Source organism: Hippocampus bargibanti, unplaced genomic scaffold (genome assembly GCF_051943395.1).
Source record: "Hippocampus bargibanti isolate YZ-2025 unplaced genomic scaffold, ASM5194339v1 Contig00242, whole genome shotgun sequence".
NCBI lineage: Eukaryota > Metazoa > Chordata > Actinopteri > Syngnathiformes > Syngnathidae > Hippocampus > Hippocampus bargibanti.
The window spans coordinates 1-19,404 of NW_028297027.1; the positions used below are offsets into that span (position 1 = coordinate 1).

At 36.5% G+C, this 19,404-nt stretch overlaps 2 long non-coding RNA genes across 25 annotated transcripts; both read left to right on the plus strand.

The window, feature by feature from the left end:
* The first annotated feature begins 6,041 nt into the window (after positions 1-6,041).
* Positions 6,042-11,834, plus strand: LOC148881237 (uncharacterized). Of its 24 annotated transcripts, XR_016114073.1 has the most exons (18): positions 6,046-6,720; positions 7,536-7,673; positions 7,783-7,910; positions 8,020-8,156; positions 8,257-8,394; positions 8,504-8,641; positions 8,751-8,868; positions 8,978-9,115; positions 9,225-9,361; positions 9,462-9,599; positions 9,709-9,845; positions 9,955-10,092; positions 10,202-10,339; positions 10,449-10,586; positions 10,696-10,823; positions 11,011-11,123; positions 11,225-11,535; positions 11,700-11,834. It is a non-coding gene; the product is annotated as an uncharacterized LOC148881237 (long non-coding RNA). The 24 variants fall into 24 exon arrangements; XR_016114057.1 differs by lacking the exon at positions 10,696-10,823 and having other exon boundaries at positions 6,052-6,720; XR_016114065.1 differs by lacking the exon at positions 10,696-10,823 and having other exon boundaries at positions 6,052-6,720; positions 9,480-9,599.
* Positions 11,835-12,337: 503 nt separating this feature from the next.
* LOC148881238 (uncharacterized) lies at positions 12,338-19,023 on the plus strand. Its single transcript, XR_016114081.1, has 17 exons — positions 12,338-13,615; positions 14,013-14,150; positions 14,260-14,397; positions 14,507-14,644; positions 14,754-14,890; positions 15,000-15,137; positions 15,247-15,388; positions 15,498-15,635; positions 16,723-16,851; positions 16,961-17,098; positions 17,208-17,345; positions 17,455-17,583; positions 17,931-18,068; positions 18,178-18,315; positions 18,425-18,553; positions 18,663-18,790; positions 18,900-19,023. It is a non-coding gene; the product is annotated as an uncharacterized LOC148881238 (long non-coding RNA).
* The last annotated feature ends 381 nt before the right edge of the window (positions 19,024-19,404 follow it).

The following is a 19,404-nucleotide window of genomic DNA, read 5'->3' on the forward strand; positions in this document are numbered from 1 at the left end:
GTATAAGTGTGAAATATGATCCAAGTGTTGACTTTGACAGGTTTTATAAAGTGTATAAGTGTGAAATATGATCCAAGTGTTGATTTGACAGGTTTTATAAAGTGTATAAGTGTGAAATATGATCCAAGTGTTGATTTGACAGGTTTTATAAAGTGTATAAGTGTGAAATATGCTTTAAGTGTTGACTTTGAGAGGTTTTTTAAAGTGCATATGTGTGAAATATGATCCAAGTGTTGACTTGACATGTTTTATAAAGTGTATATGTGTGAAATATGATCCAAGTGTTGATTTGACAGGTTTTATAAAGTGTATAAGTGTGAAATATGCTTTAAGTGTTGACTTTGAGAGGTTTTTTAAAGTGCATATGTGTGAAATATGATCCAAGTGTTGATTTGACAGGTTTTATAAAGTGTATATGTGTGAAATATGATCCCAGTGTTGATTTGACAGGGTTTATAAAGTGTATATGTGTGAAATATGCTTTAAGTGTTGACTTTGAGAGGTTTTTTAAAGTGTATATGTGTGAAATATGATCCAAGTGTTGATTTGACAGGTTTTATAAAGTGTATATGTGTGAAATATGATCCAAGTGTTGATTTGACAGGTTTTATAAAGTGTATATGTGTGAAATATGATTTAAGTGTTGACTTTGAGAGGTTTTTTAAAGTGTATATGTGTGAAATATGATCCAAGTGTTGATTTGACAGGTTTTATAAAGTGTATATGTGTGAAATATGATCCAAGTGTTGATTTGACAGGTTTTATAAAGTGTATATGTGTGAAATATGCTTTAAGTGTTGACTTTGAGAGGTTTTTTAAAGTGTATATGTGTGAAATATGATCCAAGTGTTGATTTGACAGGTTTTATAAAGTGTATATGTGTGAAATATGATCCAAGTGTTGATTTGACAGGTTTTATAAAGTGTATATGTGTGAAATATGCTTTAAGTGTTGACTTTGAGAGGTTTTTTAAAGTGTATATGTGTGAAATATGATCCAAGTGTTGATTTGACAGGGTTTATAAAGTGTATATGTGTGAAATATGCTTTAAGTGTTGACTTTGAGATGTTTTATAAAGTGTATATGTGTGAAATATGACAGGTTTTATAAAGTGTATAGTGTTGATCCCAGTGTTGATTTGACAGGTTTTATAAAGTTTATAAGTGTGAAATATGATCCAAGTGTTGATTTGACATGTTTTATAAAGTGTATATGTGTGAAATATGATCCAAGTGTTGATTTGACAGGTTTTATAAAGTGTATATGTGTGAAATATGCTTTAAGTGTTGACTTTGAGAGGTTTTTTTAAAGTGTATATGTGTGAAATATGCTTTAAGTGTTGACTTTGAGAGGTTTTTTAAAGTGCATATGTGTGAAATATGATCCAAGTGTTGATTTGACAGGTTTTATAAAGTGTATATGTGTGAAATATGACAGGGTTTATAAAGTGTTGAAATATGCTTTGAGTGTTGACTTTGAGAGGTTTTATAAAGTGTATATGTGTGAAATATGATCCAAGTGTTGACTTTGAGAGGTTTTTTAAAGTGTATAAGTGTGAAATATGATCCAAGTGTTGACTTTGAGAGGTTTTATAAAGTGTATATGTGTGAAATATGATCCAAGTGTTGACTTTGACAGGTTTTTATAAAGTGTATATGTGTGAAATATGATCCAAGTGTTGACTTTGAGAGGTTTTATAAAGTGTATATGTGTGAAATATGCTTTAAGTGTTGACTTTGAGAGGTTTTATAAAGTGTATATGTGTGAAATATGATCCAAGTGTTGATTTGACAGGTTTTATAAAGTGTATATGTGTGAAATATGATCCAAGTGTTGACTTTGACAGGTTTAAAGTGTATATGTGTGAAATAAAGTGTTGACTTTGAGAGGTTTTATAAAGTGTGTGAAATATGATCCAAGTGTTGACTTTGACAGGTTTTATAAAGTGTATATGTGTGAAATATGATCCAAGTGTTGATTTGACAGGTTTTATAAAGTGTATATGTGTGAAATATGCTTTAAGTGTTGACTTTGAGAGGTTTTATAAAGTGTATAAGTGTGAAATATGATCCAAGTGTTGATTTGACAGGTTTTATAAAGTGTATATGTGTGAAATATGATCCAAGTGTTGATTTGACAGGTTTTATAAAGTGTATATGTGTGAAATATGATCCAAGTGTTGACTTTGACAGGTTTTATAAAGTGTATATGTGTGAAATATGATCCAAGTGTTGATTTGACAGGTTTTATAAAGTGTATATGTGTGAAATATGATCCAAGTGTTGATTTGACAGGTTTTATAAAGTGTATATGTGTGAAATATGATCCAAGTGTTGACTTTGAGAGGTTTTATAAAGTGTATATGTGTGAAATATGATCCAAGTGTTGATTTGACAGGTTTTATAAAGTGTATATGTGTGAAATATGATCCAAGTGTTGATTTGACAGGTTTTATAAAGTGTATATGTGTGAAATATGATTTAAGTGTTGACTTTGAGAGGTTTTTTAAAGTGTATATGTGTGAAATATGATCCAAGTGTTGATTTGACAGGTTTTATAAAGTGTATATGTGTGAAATATGATCCAAGTGTTGATTTGACAGGTTTTATAAAGTGTATATGTGTGAAATATGATTTAAGTGTTGACTTTGAGAGGTTTTTTAAAGTGTATATGTGTGAAATATGATCCAAGTGTTGATTTGACAGGTTTTATAAAGTGTATATGTGTGAAATATGATCCAAGTGTTGATTTGACTTTGAGAGGTTTATAAAGTGTATATGTGTGAAAGTGTATGATCCAAGTGTTGATTTGACAGGTTTTATAAAGTGTATATGTGTGAAATATGATCCAAGTGTTGATTTGACAGGTTTTATAAAGTGTATATGTGTGAAATATGATCCAAGTGTTGATTTGACAGGTTTTATAAAGTGTATATGTGTGAAATATGATCCAAGTGTTGATTTGACAGGTTTTATAAAGTGTATATGTGTGAAATATGATCCAAGTGTTGATTTGACAGGTTTTATAAAGTGTATATGTGTGAAATATGATCCAAGTGTTGATTTGACAGGTTTTATAAAGTGTATATGTGTGAAATATGATCCAAGTGTTGATTTGACAGGTTTTATAAAGTGTATATGTGTGAAATATGATCCAAGTGTTGATTTGACAGGTTTTATAAAGTGTATATGTGTGAAATATGCTTTAAGTGTTGACTTTGATTTGACAGGTTTTATAAAGTGTATAAGTGTGAAATATGATCCAAGTGTTGAGGTTTTATAAAGTGTATATGTGTGAAATATGCTTTAAGTGTTGACTTTGAGAGGTTTTTATAAAGTGTATATGTGTGAAATATGATCCAAGTGTTGATTTGACAGGTTTTATAAAGTGTATATGTGTGAAATATGATCCAAGTGTTGATTTGACAGGTTTTATAAAGTGTATATGTGTGAAATATGATCCAAGTGTTGACTTTGAGAGGTTTTTTAAAGTGTATATGTGTGAAATATGATCCAAGTGTTGACTTTGAGAGGTTTTTTAAAGTGTAAAGTGTATAATGTGTGAAATATGATCTTTAAGTGTTGACTTTGAGAGGTTTTATAAAGTGTATATGTGTGTGTGAAATATGAAATATGCTTTAAGTGTTGACTTTGAGAGGTTTTATAAAGTGTATAAGTGTGAAATATGATCCAAGTGTTGATTTGACAGGTTTTATAAAGTGTATATGTGTGAAATATGATCCAAGTGTTGACTTTGAGAGGTTTTTTAAAGTGTATAAGTGTGAAATATGCTTTAAGTGTTGACTTTGAGAGGTTTTATAAAGTGTATAAGTGTGAAATATGATCCAAGTGTTGACTTTGAGAGGTTTTTTAAAGTGTATATGTGTGAAATATGATCCAAGTGTTGATTTGACAGGTTTTATAAAGTGTATATGTGTGAAATATGATCCAAGTGTTGACTTTGAGAGGTTTTTTAAAGTGTATATGTGTGAAATATGATCCAAGTGTTGACTTTGAGAGGTTTTATAAAGTGTATATGTGTGAAATATGATCCAAGTGTTGATTTGACAGGTTTTATAAAGTGTATATGTGTGAAATATGATCCAAGTGTTGATTTGACAGGTTTTATAAAGTGTATAAGTGTGAAATATGCTTTAAGTGTTGACTTTGAGAGGTTTTTTAAAGTGTATATGTGTGAAATATGATCCAAGTGTTGACTTTGAGAGGTTTTATAAAGTGTATAAGTGTGAAATATGATCCAAGTGTTGATTTGACAGGTTTTATAAAGTGTATATGTGTGAAATATGATCCAAGTGTTGATTTGACAGGTTTTATAAAGTGTATATGTGTGAAATATGATCCAAGTGTTGACTTTGAGAGGTTTTTTAAAGTGTATATGTGTGAAATATGATCCAAGTGTTGATTTGACAGGTTTTATAAAGTGTATATGTGTGAAATATGATCCAAGTGTTGATTTGACAGGTTTTATAAAGTGTATAAGTGTGAAATATGCTCCAAGTGTTGACTTTGAGAGGTTTTTTAAAGTGTATATGTGTGAAATATGCTTTAAGTGTTGACTTTGAGAGGTTTTATAAAGTGTATAAGTGTGAAATATGATCCAAGTGTTGATTTGACAGGTTTTATAAAGTGTATATGTGTGAAATATGATCCAAGTGTTGATTTGACAGGGTTTATAAAGTGTATAAGTGTGAAATATGATCCAAGTGTTGATTTGACAGGTTTTATAAAGTGTATATGTGTGAAATATGCTTTAAGTGTTGACTTTGAGAGGTTTTTTAAAGTGTATATGTGTGAAATATGCTTCCTTTCGTTCATTAATGGTGAAACGCTGCCGTTTGGTGGCCGAAAGCGCACATCGCACCTCATTGAAAATACAAAGGGGGGTTTAAAGCTAAAACGAGTATTTAGTACTATAAACACTCTTTGCATTTCAGATTAATGTATCTGTTAACGTTGACGGTGTTTCTATACAAGCTGAGAGTATTGTGCGGTCATTAAACTGCTCTTAAGTGAGACATATCTTTGTATATCTTTGTATATATTTGTAATATTTTGATATATATTGTTCATTTTACTGAGAAAATCAATTCTGTAAGCAAATAATCCCACTTGATAGTTATATTAACTTGATTTAACTGAGAAAAAAATTCAGTCATCAAATAACAACACTTGATATTGATGTATAGTGTTCATTTGACTGAGAAAACAAATTCTGTAAGCAAATAATCCCACTTGATAGTTATATTAACTTGATTTAACTGAGAAAAACATTCAGTAATCAAATAACAACACTTGATATAGATATATAGTGTTCATTTTACTGAGAAAACAAATTCTGTAAGCAAATAATCCCACTTGATAGTTATATTAACTTGATTTAACTGAGAAAAACATTCAGTAATCAAATAACAACACTTGATATTGATATATAGTGTTCATTTGACTGAGAAAACAAATTCTGTAAGCAAATAATCCCACTTGATAGTTATATTAACTTGATTTAACTGAGAAAAACATTCAGTAATCAAATAACAACACTTGATATAGATATATATTGTTCATTTTACTGAGAAAACAAATTCTGTAAGCAAATAATCCCACTTGATAGTTATATTAACTTGATTTAACTGAGAAAAACATTCAGTAATCAAATAACAACACTTGATATTGATATATAGTGTTCATTTGACTGAGAAAACAAATTCTGTAAGCAAATAATCCCACTTGATAGTTATATTAACTTGATTTAACTGAGAAAAACATTCAGTAATCAAATAACAACACTTGATATTGATATATAGTGTTCATTTGACTGAGAAAACAAATTCTGTAAGCAAATAATCCCACTTGACAGTTATATTAACTTGATTTAACTGAGAAAAACATTCAGTAATCAAATAACAACACTTGATATTGATATATAGTGTTCATTTGACTGAGAAAACAAATTCTGTAAGCAAATAATCCCACTTGACAGTTATATTAACTTGATTTAACTGAGAAAAACATTCAGTAATCAAATAACAACACTTGATATTGATATATAGTGTTCATTTGACTGAGAAAACAAATTCTGTAAGCAAATAATCCCACTTGATAGTTATATTAACTTGATTTAACTGAGAAAAAAACTGACAGGTTTTTTAAAGTGTATATGTGTGAAATATGCTTTAAGTGTTGACTTTGAGAGGTTTTTTAAAGTGTATATGTGTGAAATATGCTTCAAGTGTTGACTTTGAGAGGTTTTTTAAAGTGTATATGTGTGAAATATGCTTTAAAGTTGACTTTGAGAGGTTTTTTAATGTGTATATGTGTGAAATATGCTTCCTTTCGTTCATTAATGGTGAAACGCTGCCGTTTGGTGGCCGAAAGCGCGCATCGCACCTCATTGAAGGAAAATATACACACGGTTTATCTAAGTCCGTTTAAAATGGGATGGGCGAAGGAAAGTTGAGCAAAAGCTCCTGAAAATAGTCTAGGGGGAGTTACGCGGTGTCATTTGTTTGAATTTATTAGAAAGAGAACCGTGCCGGCAACTTAAAAACAGTATGCGGCTTCAGATGACATCATTCGGTACGGAGCGTCGCGGGGGACAAAAGAGTGAAAGCTATACACCGCGCGGCGACGCCTCCCGCGAGATACTTCCGGTTCGTCGTCAGGGGAGGAGGTCAAAACAAAGATGGAGGGCGCCGCATGGCGGGTGAGTCAACTTTTACTTTAAAACGGGCTAGAATGACACATCCGCGACATTCTAGTGGGTGTTAAAGACGGCGAAGGGATCTCTGAGATAAGTTTGAGGCCAACTGTGAGCAAAAGAGGACCGTGACGTCGAAAAACGGTCAAAAACGGTCGAAAAACGGTCGCGTTTGACGGTTGGGGGGGTGGGGGGCGGGGGGGACGCGTTATCGATCGTAGGGGAGCTTAAAATGGCTTTCCATAAAGCCACGCTTAACCAAATAAGCTTTTCCGGGTTCTTTACAGAGGGAAGGAAGTCAGTAATCAAATAACAACACTTGATATTGATATATATTGTTCATTTTACTGATAAAATCAATTCTGTAAGCAAATAATCCCACTTGATAGTTATATTAACTTGATTTAACTGAGAAAAACATTCAGTAATCAAATAACAACACTTGATATTGATATATAGTGTTCATTTGACTGAGAAAACAAATTCTGTAAGCAAATAATCCCACTTGATAGTTATATTAACTTGATTTAACTGAGAAAAACATTCAGTAATCAAATAACAACACTTGATATTGATATATAGTGTTCATTTGACTGATAAAATCAATTCTGTAAGCAAATAATCCCACTTGATAGTTATATTAACTTGATTTAACTGAGAAAAACATTCAGTAATCAAATAACAACACTTGATATTGATATATATTGTTCATTTTACTGAGAAAACAAATTCTGTAAGCAAATAATCCCACTTCATTTATTATTAGTAGTAGTATTGTTGTTATTATTATGATATAGTATCAATATGCATGTGTTTTTCAGCTCCTATCATGGGCACAGGTACGAAAAGTGACTGAAGCTTTTAAAGGACAACCGACACTTTTGCACAACTTGTTTTCCATCAACAAAAATGACTTCAAATGACTTCTACATGACTTCAAATGACTTCTACATGCCCGGGTGAGCTGTTACGGACGCTTGACAGCGTACTGTCATATTCTATATTATTATTAGTAGTAGTATTGTTGTTATTATTATGATATAGTATCAATATGCATGTTATTTTCAGCTCCTACCATGGGCACAGGTACGAAAAGTGACTGAAGCTTTTAAAGGACAACCGACACTTTTGCACAACTTCAAGAAGAATGACTTCAAATGACTTCAAATGACTTCAAATGACTTCTACATGCCCAGGTGAGCTGTTACGGACGCTTGACAGCGTACTGTCATATTCTATATTATTACTATTATTAGTATTGTTGTTATTATTATGATATAGTATCAATATGCATGTTATTTTCAGCTCCTATCATGGGCACAGGTACGAAAAGTGACTGAAGCTTTTAAAGGACAACCGACACTTTTGCACAACTTGTTTTCCATCAAGAAGAATGACTTCAAATGACTTCAAATGACTTCAAATGACTTCTACATGCCCTGGTGAGCTGTTCCGGACGCTTGACAGCGTGCTGTCATATTCTATATTAGTAGTATTGTTGTTATTATTATGATATAGTATCAATATGCATGTTATTTTCAGCTCCTACCATGGGCACAGGTACGAAAAGTGACTGAAGCTTTTAAAGGACAACCGACACTTTTGCACAACTTGTTTTCCATCAACAAAAATGACTTCAAATGACTTCTACATGACTTCAAATGACTTCTACATGCCCGGGTGAGCTGTTACGGACGCTTGACAGCGTACTGTCATATTCTATATTATTACTATTATTAGTATTGTTGTTATTATTATGATATAGTATCAATATGCATGTTATTTTCAGCTCCTATCATGGGCACAGGTACGAAAAGTGACTGAAGCTTTTAAAGGACAACCGACACTTTTGCACAACTTGTTTTCCATCAACAAAAATGACTTCAAATGACTTCTACATGACTTCAAATGACTTCTACATGCCCAGGTGAGCTGTTACGGACGCTTGACAGCGTACTGTCATATTCTATATTATTACTATTATTAGTATTGTTGTTATTATTATGATATAGTATCAATATGCATGTTATTTTCAGCTCCTACCATGGGTACAGGTACGAAAAGTGACTGAAGCTTTTAAAGGACAACCGACACTTTTGCGCAACATCAAGAAAAATGACTTCAAATGACTTCAAATGACTTCTACATGCCTGGGTGAGCTGTTACGGACGCTTGACAGCGTACTGTCATATTCTATATTATTACTATTATTAGTATTGTTGTTATTATTATGATATAGTATCAATATGCATGTGTTTTTCAGCTCCTACCATGGGTACAGGTACGAAAAGTGACTGAAGCTTTTAAAGGACAACCGACACTTTTGCACAACTTGTTTTCCATCAACAAAAATGACTTCAAATGACTTCTACATGACTTCAAATGACTTCTACATGCCCGGGTGAGCTGTTACGGACGCTTGACAGCGTACTGTCATATTCTATATTATTACTATTATTAGTATTGTTGTTATTATTATGATATAGTATCAATATGCATGTTATTTTCAGCTCCTATCATGGGCACAGGTACGAAAAGTGACTGAAGCTTTTAAAGGACAACCGACACTTTTGCACAACTTGTTTTCCATCAACAAAAATGACTTCAAATGACTTCAAATGACTTCAAATGACTTCTACATGCCCTGGTGAGCTGTTCCGGACGCTTGACAGCGTGCTGTCATATTCTATATTAGTAGTATTGTTGTTATTATTATGATATAGTATCAATATGCATGTTATTTTCAGCTCCTATCATGGGCACAGGTACGAAAAGTGACTGAAGCTTTTAAAGGACAACCGACACTTTTGCACAACTTGTTTTCCATCAACAAAAATGACTTCAAATGACTTCTACATGACTTCAAATGACTTCTACATGCCCAGGTGAGCTGTTACGGACGCTTGACAGCGTACTGTCATATTCTATATTATTACTATTATTAGTATTGTTGTTATTATTATGATATAGTATCAATATGCATGTGTTTTTCAGCTCCTACCATGGGTACAGGTACGAAAAGTGACTGAAGCTTTTAAAGGACAACCGACACTTTTGCACAACTTGTTTTCCATCAACAAAAATGACTTCAAATGACTTCAAATGACTTCAAATGACTTCTACATGCCCGGGTGAGCTGTTACGGACGCTTGACAGCGTACTGTCATATTCTATATTATTATTAGTAGTAGTATTGTTGTTATTATTATGATATAGTATCAATATGCATGTTATTTTCAGCTCCTACCATGGGCACAGGTACGAAAAGTGACTGAAGCTTTTAAAGGACAACCGACACTTTTGCACAACTTGTTTTCCATCAACAAAAATGACTTCAAATGACTTCTACATGACTTCAAATGACTTCTACATGCCCAGGTGAGCTGTTACGGACGCTTGACAGCGTACTGTCATATTCTATATTATTACTATTATTAGTATTGTTGTTATTATTATGATATAGTATCAATATGCATGTTATTTTCAGCTCCTATCATGGGCACAGGTACGAAAAGTGACTGAAGCTTTTAAAGGACAACCGACACTTTTGCACAACTTGTTTTCCATCAACAAAAATGACTTCAAATGACTTCTACATGACTTCAAATGACTTCTACATGCCCAGGTGAGCTGTTACGGACGCTTGACAGCGTACTGTCATATTCTATATTATTACTATTATTAGTATTGTTGTTATTATTATGATATAGTATCAATATGCATGTTATTTTCAGCTCCTACCATGGGCACAGGTACGAAAAGTGACTGAAGCTTTTAAAGGACAACCGACACTTTTGCACAACTTGTTTTCCATCAACAAAAATGACTTCAAATGACTTCTACATGACTTCAAATGACTTCTACATGCCCAGGTGAGCTGTTACGGACGCTTGACAGCGTACTGTCATATTCTATATTATTACTATTATTAGTATTGTTGTTATTATTATGATATAGTATCAATATGCATGTTATTTTCAGCTCCTATCATGGGCACAGGTACGAAAAGTGACTGAAGCTTTTAAAGGACAACCGACACTTTTGCGCAACATCAAGAAAAATGACTTCAAATGACTTCAAATGACTTCAAATGACTTCTACATGCCCGGGTGAGCTGTTACGGACGCTTGACAGCGTGCTGTCATATTCTATATTATTATTTGTAGTAGTATTGTTGTTATTATTATGATATAGTATCTATATACTGATGAAATGTATTCTTATGATGAAATGAAATGGATTATTATGATGAAACCACACTGCACGAGTCCAACTTTGACGTTTTCTCTCTTTCAGTGTGGGTTAAATGCTCAGCCAGCACTTCCGCAATGAGATTCCAAAGTCATCTGAAGTCAAGGGAGTCAAGGAGGGCCGCTTAAGAGTTGCGGACGACGTCAAGACAATACAGGGTATGTATTGGATTGGATTGGATTGGATTTGCCTTTATTAGTCTCGCGGTAAAGAAACAATATTGATGAAATAAATCCTCCCTAAATAACTCCCTCCACAGTCGCAGTTGTCCTTTCCGTCCGCCAGAGGGCTCCAGAGACCTTCCGAACGAGCCTGCCGGCCGGCCGGCCGCCGGCCGTCTCCCCGGTCATAACGCGGTGCTATATTTCAAGCAGACCTCACTTTGGCCTTTTTCTCGGTTTGTTTTGCTTTTGCCTAGAATAACTGATTTTTAAATGACCTCGTCGCTAGGTTTGCCGTCTGAGGAAGATCCGGATACGGCGAGTGACTGGCCGGCCGCTCACCTGGACGACGCGCGACGACTTCCGACGCCGACGTCCTGGGTACGGCGAGCTGCGTCCGTAACGACGAGTAAGGCCATCGTCGTCATTCTTTCCTGGCTTTTTGCTGCTTCCCGGTTGTATTGAATTTCTTTGACATCCTAGACGTACGGCGCTACCTCACTCGACGTTTCTAATCGAGGCGTGTGGCCCGTTGTCAATCGTCTGTCTTTTTTTGCCCTTTGTCCTTGACAGGCGGCGGGCGGCGGGCGGCGGGCGGCGAGCGGCTTTGCGGCGGCGAGCTACGGCAGGAGCGCAGCGGGCTTTGCGGAGCCCAATATAATATTCGATTCAATTTCAATAAAATTGAAATGCTCATTTCAGTCAAAAGTGTGTCGTCCCTCGTTCTTGTCCATCACCTCCGCGAATATGCTCCAAGTGTTGATTTGACAGGTTTTATAAAGTGTATAAGTGTGAAATATGATCCCAGTGTTGATTTGACAGGTTTTATAAAGTGTATAAGTGTGAAATATGATCCCAGTGCTGACTGACAGGTTTTATAAAGTGTATAAGTGTGAAATATGCACCCAGTGCTGACTGACAGGTTTTATAAAGTGTATAAGTGTAAAATATGCACCCAGTGCTGACTGACAGGTTTTTTAAAATGTATAAGTGTGAAATATGCACCCAGTGCTGACTGACAGGTTTTTTAAAGTGTATAAGTGTAAAATATGCACCCAGTGCTGACTGACAGGTTTTATAAAGTGTATAAGTGTGAAATATGCACCCAGTGCTGACTGACTGACAGTGTGAAATATTATGAAGGTTTTATAAAGTGTATAAGTGTGAAATATGCACCCAGTGCTGACTTTGACGTCAGGCGTCGGCCGGGATGAAAGCAATAGCGTATAAGACCACGGTCGGAGACGGGAAGCGGAGCTGAAGATGTCGAGGTTTCCTTTGGGAGCTACCGGGTCGGATAGGACGGGAGAGAAAGGATGCTGAGCCTTAGCCTTCAAGTGCCAGGCGGGAGACCGAGAGAGAGGAAGAACGGCTTTACGGATGCTGTCAAAGAGGACGCCGCGTCGCTTCGTGTGAGCGGGTTGGCTAGATGATGCGACTTCCGGATAGAGTCGAGGTTCCTTATTAGGACGACTCGTGTGCGTCGGATGGAGGGAGGGAGAAGGTTATTGACACGTGTGGCTCCCGTAGGCTCTCATCAGACCGACTCGCGGGAGCGCATCCTTTGACCCGCGCCGGCCGGGCATCACCGGTATAGAAGTAGAAGGCGCGAATACGATTCGCTCATATGGTTACACGCGCGAAGCCAGCCGGCGCCGGAGAAGAGGATGCGCAAAGCCGGGATAGGTGGAGGACATTGATTCGATGCGGCGAGCCCCTGAGGGGAAAAGCCGAAAGGAAAGGAAGAAGACGGCAAAGACGGTGATTATATCAACCTCTGAAATGGAGCGCCCCGGGGGTTTCCCTTTTTTTTTTTTTTTTTTTGAAACAGTTTTGCACATTTGCACAGCTTCAGGTTGACGTTTTTATACTTTCACGCTCAGAATATCTCATTTTCTATCATTTAGCCCCTTTACCCCCTTCAAATCGCTGCCCCCGACTTCCCCCCGACTGCAAATTCCCCCGTTTGCGGGAGGAATAAGGGGTTTCTGATATTTTGCCACCTCCTCCATCAAACAGCTGTGCTCAAAAAGCCCCCCGCAGCCGGCATACGGTGAACGGACGGGGCTCCGCGCGTGGCTTTGACTGAGAAAAAAAAAGAAAAGACACACTATTCAAAGCAAAAGGCTGTTTGAGGGCGATAAACGTGTGTTTATTGACGCCGTAGGATGGCTACGCGGCGTGGCTAACTTTTAGCTTCGTGAGGACTAGGGGGGAAACGGCCCGGACGGCGCGGAGCGGGTGGAACTACAACTCGGGGCGCGCTCTCCATAGGAAAGAATGGGATCCGGGGAGATAGACGACTACTACTCCCAGAATGCCGCGCGCCCGACCGACCAATCGCGACGCCCGTTCGGCGAGGGGCGGGTCGAGGCGGCGGCTCCCTCCGCTCCCTCTCTCTCTCCTCGGCCGAAACGCGTGGCTGCCGGGGCAGGCGACGAGGGAACTCGGCCGGAGCGGCGCGTCGGAGGTCGTCGACGGTCCAAAACGTAAGTTATCTCCCCCCTCGCGCCGTCACGGTGGCCGTAGCCGGCGCGGCGGCGCGTGAAAGCTCGCTTCGGCCGTGTAAAAGGGCCCGGCGGTCGCGTGGAAGCCTGCTCCGGTAGCGGTTAGCCGCTAGCGCTAACGGGGCCTCCACTGCGAGAGCCGGGTAGTTTAGCCACTAAAAATCACTTCTAAAGTCGTTTTTGTTATTCTAAGGCGTGTAGTTTTAGTTAATCAGACGATATCCTACCGTTAGGTGATACTTTAAGGTTAGGGTTACTGTTTGGGCACACTAGACAGGGTGCTGCCACATTCTATATTATTATTAGTAGTAGTAGTAGTAGTAGTATTAGTAGTATTGTTGTTATTATGATATAGTATCAATATGCATGTTATTTTCAGCTCCTATCATGGGCGCAGGTACGAAAAGTGACTGAAGCTTTTAAAGGACAACCGACACTTTTGCACAACTTGTTTTCCATCAACAAAAATGACTTCAAATGACTTCTACATGACTTCAAATGACTTCTACATGCCCAGGTGAGCTGTTACGGACGCTTGACAGCGTACTGTCATATTCTATATTATTACTATTATTAGTATTGTTGTTATTATTATGATATAGTATCAATATGCATGTTATTTTCAGCTCCTATCATGGGCACAGGTACGAAAAGTGACTGAAGCTTTTAAAGGACAACCGACACTTTTGCACAACTTGTTTTCCATCAACAAAAATGACTTCAAATGACTTCTACATGACTTCAAATGACTTCTACATGCCCAGGTGAGCTGTTACGGACGCTTGACAGCGTACTGTCATATTCTATATTATTACTATTATTAGTATTGTTGTTATTATTATGATATAGTATCAATATGCATGTTATTTTCAGCTCCTATCATGGGCACAGGTACGAAAAGTGACTGAAGCTTTTAAAGGACAACCGACACTTTTGCACAACTTGTTTTCCATCAACAAAAATGACTTCAAATGACTTCTACATGACTTCAAATGACTTCTACATGCCCAGGTGAGCTGTTACGGACGCTTGACAGCGTACTGTCATATTCTATATTATTACTATTATTAGTATTGTTGTTATTATTATGATATAGTATCAATATGCATGTTATTTTCAGCTCCTATCATGGGCACAGGTACGAAAAGTGACTGAAGCTTTTAAAGGACAACCGACACTTTTGCACAACTTGTTTTCCATCAACAAAAATGACTTCAAATGACTTCAAATGACTTCAAATGACTTCTACATGCCCAGGTGAGCTGTTACGGACGCTTGACAGCGTACTGTCATATTCTATATTATTACTATTATTAGTATTGTTGTTATTATTATGATATAGTATCAATATGCATGTTATTTTCAGCTCCTATCATGGGCACAGGTACGAAAAGTGACTGAAGCTTTTAAAGGACAACCGACACTTTTGCACAACTTGTTTTCCATCAACAAAAATGACTTCAAATGACTTCTACATGACTTCAAATGACTTCTACATGCCCAGGTGAGCTGTTACGGACGCTTGACAGCGTACTGTCATATTCTATATTATTATTAGTATTAGTATTGTTGTTATTATTATGATATAGTATCAATATGCATGTTATTTTCAGCTCCTATCATGGGCACAGGTACGAAAAGTGACTGAAGCTTTTAAAGGACAACCGACACTTTTGCACAACTTGTTTTCCATCAACAAAAAAAAATGACTTCAAATGACTTCTACATGACTTCAAATGACTTCTACATGCCCAGGTGAGCTGTTACGGACGCTTGACAGCGTACTGTCATATTCTATATTATTACTATTATTAGTATTGTTGTTATTATTATGATATAGTATCAATATGCATGTTATTTTCAGCTCCTATCATGGGCACAGGTACGAAAAGTGACTGAAGCTTTTAAAGGACAACCGACACTTTTGCACAACTTGTTTTCCATCAACAAAAATGACTTCAAATGACTTCTACATGACTTCAAATGACTTCTACATGCCTGGGTGAGCTGTTACGGACGCTTGACAGCGTACTGTCATATTCTATATTATTACTATTATTAGTATTGTTGTTATTATTATGATATAGTATCAATATGCATGTTATTTTCAGCTCCTATCATGGGCACAGGTACGAAAAGTGACTGAAGCTTTTAAAGGACAACCGACACTTTTGCACAACTTGTTTTCCATCAACAAAAATGACTTCAAATGACTTCTAAATGACTTCAAATGACTTCTACATGCCCAGGTGAGCTGTTACGGACGCTTGACAGCGTACTGTCATATTCTATATTATTACTATTATTAGTATTGTTGTTATTATTATGATATAGTATCAATATGCATGTTATTTTCAGCTCCTATCATGGGCACAGGTACGAAAAGTGACTGAAGCTTTTAAAGGACAACCGACACTTTTGCACAACTTGTTTTCCATCAACAAAAATGACTTCAAATGACTTCAAATGACTTCAAATGACTTCTACATGCCCAGGTGAGCTGTTACGGACGCTTGACAGCGTACTGTCATATTCTATATTAGTAGTATTGTTGTTATTATTATGATATAGTATCAATATGCATGTTATTTTCAGCTCCTATCATGGGCACAGGTACGAAAAGTGACTGAAGCTTTTAAAGGACAACCGACACTTTTGCACAACTTGTTTTCCATCAACAAAAATGACTTCAAATGACTTCTACATGACTTCAAATGACTTCTACATGCCCAGGTGAGCTGTTACGGACGCTTGACAGCGTACTGTCATATTCTATATTATTACTATTATTAGTATTGTTGTTATTATTATGATATAGTATCAATATGCATGTTATTTTCAGCTCCTATCATGGGCACAGGTACGAAAAGTGACTGAAGCTTTTAAAGGACAACCGACACTTTTGCACAACTTGTTTTCCATCAACAAAAATGACTTCAAATGACTTCTACATGACTTCAAATGACTTCTACATGCCCAGGTGAGCTGTTACGGACGCTTGACAGCGTACTGTCATATTCTATATTATTACTATTATTAGTATTGTTGTTATTATTATGATATAGTATCAATATGCATGTGTTTTTCAGCTCCTACCATGGGTACAGGTACGAAAAGTGACTGAAGCTTTTAAAGGACAACCGACACTTTTGCGCAACATCAAGAAAAATGACTTCAAATGACTTCTACATGACTTCAAATGACTTCTACATGCCCGGGTGAGCTGTTACGGACGCTTGACAGCGTACTGTCATATTCTATATTATTACTATTATTAGTATTGTTGTTATTATTATGATATAGTATCAATATGCATGTTATTTTCAGCTCCTATCATGGGCACAGGTACGAAAAGTGACTGAAGCTTTTAAAGGACAACCGACACTTTTGCACAACTTGTTTTCCATCAACAAAAATGACTTCAAATGACTTCTACATGACTTCAAATGACTTCTACATGCCCGGGTGAGCTGTTACGGACGCTTGACAGCGTACTGTCATATTCTATATTATTACTATTATTAGTATTGTTGTTATTATTATGATATAGTATCAATATGCATGTTATTTTCAGCTCCTATCATGGGCACAGGTACGAAAAGTGACTGAAGCTTTTAAAGGACAACCGACACTTTTGCACAACTTGTTTTCCATCAACAAAAATGACTTCAAATGACTTCTACATGACTTCAAATGACTTCTACATGCCCAGGTGAGCTGTTACGGACGCTTGACAGCGTACTGTCATATTCTATATTATTGCTATTATTAGTATTGTTGTTATTATTATGATATAGTATCAATATGCATGTGTTTTTCAGCTCCTACCATGGGCACAGGTACGAAAAGTGACTGAAGCTTTTAAAGGACAACCGACACTTTTGCGCAACATCAAGAAAAATGACTTCAAATGACTTCTACATGACTTCAAATGACTTCTACATGCCCGGGTGAGCTGTTACGGACGCTTGACAGCGTACTGTCATATTCTATATTATTGCTATTATTAGTATTGTTGTTATTATTATGATATAGTATCAATATGCATGTGTTTTTCAGCTCCTACCATGGGTACAGGTACGAAAAGTGACTGAAGCTTTTAAAGGACAACCGACACTTTTGCACAACATCGACAGCAACATCAAGAAAAAACTTCAAATGACTTCAAATGACTTCAAATGACTTCTACATGCCCAGGTGAGCTGTTACGGACGCTTGACAGCGTACTGTCATATTCTATATTATTAGTATTGTTGTTATTATTATGATATAGTATCAATATGCATGTTATTTTCAGCTCCTATCATGGGCACAGGTACGAAAAGTGACTGAAGCTTTTAAAGGACAACCGACACTTTTGCACAACTTGTTTTCCATCAACAAAAATGACTTCAAATGACTTCTACATGACTTCAAATGACTTCTACATGCCCAGGTGAGCTGTTACGGACGCTTGACAGCGTACTGTCATATTCTATATTATTACTATTATTAGTATTGTTGTTATTATTATGATATAGTATCAATATGCATGTTATTTTCAGCTCCTATCATGGGCACAGGTACGAAAAGTGACTGAAGCTTTTAAAGGACAACCGACACTTTTGCACAACTTGTTTTCCATCAACAAAAATGACTTCAAATGACTTCTACATGACTTCAAATGACTTCTACATGCCCGGGTGAGCTGTTACGGACGCTTGACAGCGTACTGTCATATTCTATATTATTACTATTATTAGTATTGTTGTTATTATTATGATATAGTATCAATATGCATGTTATTTTCAGCTCCTATCATGGGCACAGGTACGAAAAGTGACTGAAGCTTTTAAAGGACAACCGACACTTTTGCGCAACATCAAGAAAAATGACTTCAAATGACTTCTACATGACTTCAAATGACTTCTACATGCCCGGGTGAGCTGTTACGGACGCTTGACAGCGTACTGTCATATTCTATATTATTACTATTATTAGTATTGTTGTTATTATTATGATATAGTATCAATATGCATGTGTTTTTCAGCTCCTACCATGGGTACAGGTACGAAAAGTGACTGAAGCTTTTAAAGGACAACCGACACTTTTGCACAACTTGTTTTCCATCAACAAAAATGACTTCTACATGACTTCAAATGACTTCTACATGCCCAGGTGAGCTGTTACGGACGCTTGACAGCGTGCTGTCATATTCTATATTATTATTAGTAGTAGTATTGTTGTTATTATTATGATATAGTATCAATATGCATGTGTTTTTCAGCTCCTACCATGGGTACAGGTACGAAAAGTGACTGAAGCTTTTAAAGGACAACCGACACTTTTGCACAACTTGTTTTCCATCAACAAAAATGACTTCTACATGACTTCAAATGACTTCTACATGCCCAGGTGAGCTGTTACGGACGCTTGACAGCGTGCTGTCATATTCTATATTATTATTAGTAGTAGTATTGTTGTTATTATTATGATATAGTATCAATATGCATGTTATTTTCAAAGGCCTCCAAGCAGTACCTCAGGTGGCCACCTGAGGGCCCCCTAACCTACCTGTCAATCATGTAAAAAAAAAAAAACAAGTGTTGCAGTCCCTCGTTCGCCCTCGTAGGGCGCGCTCGTCCCATTCATTTTGAATGGCAGGGTATCCCCCATTCATTTCTATGCATGTGCAAAAAAAAAGTCGCAGTACCTCGTTCGTCCTCCTAGGAGGCGCTTGTCCCATTCATTTTCAATGGCAAGGTGTTCCCATTCATTTCTAATGCAGGTGC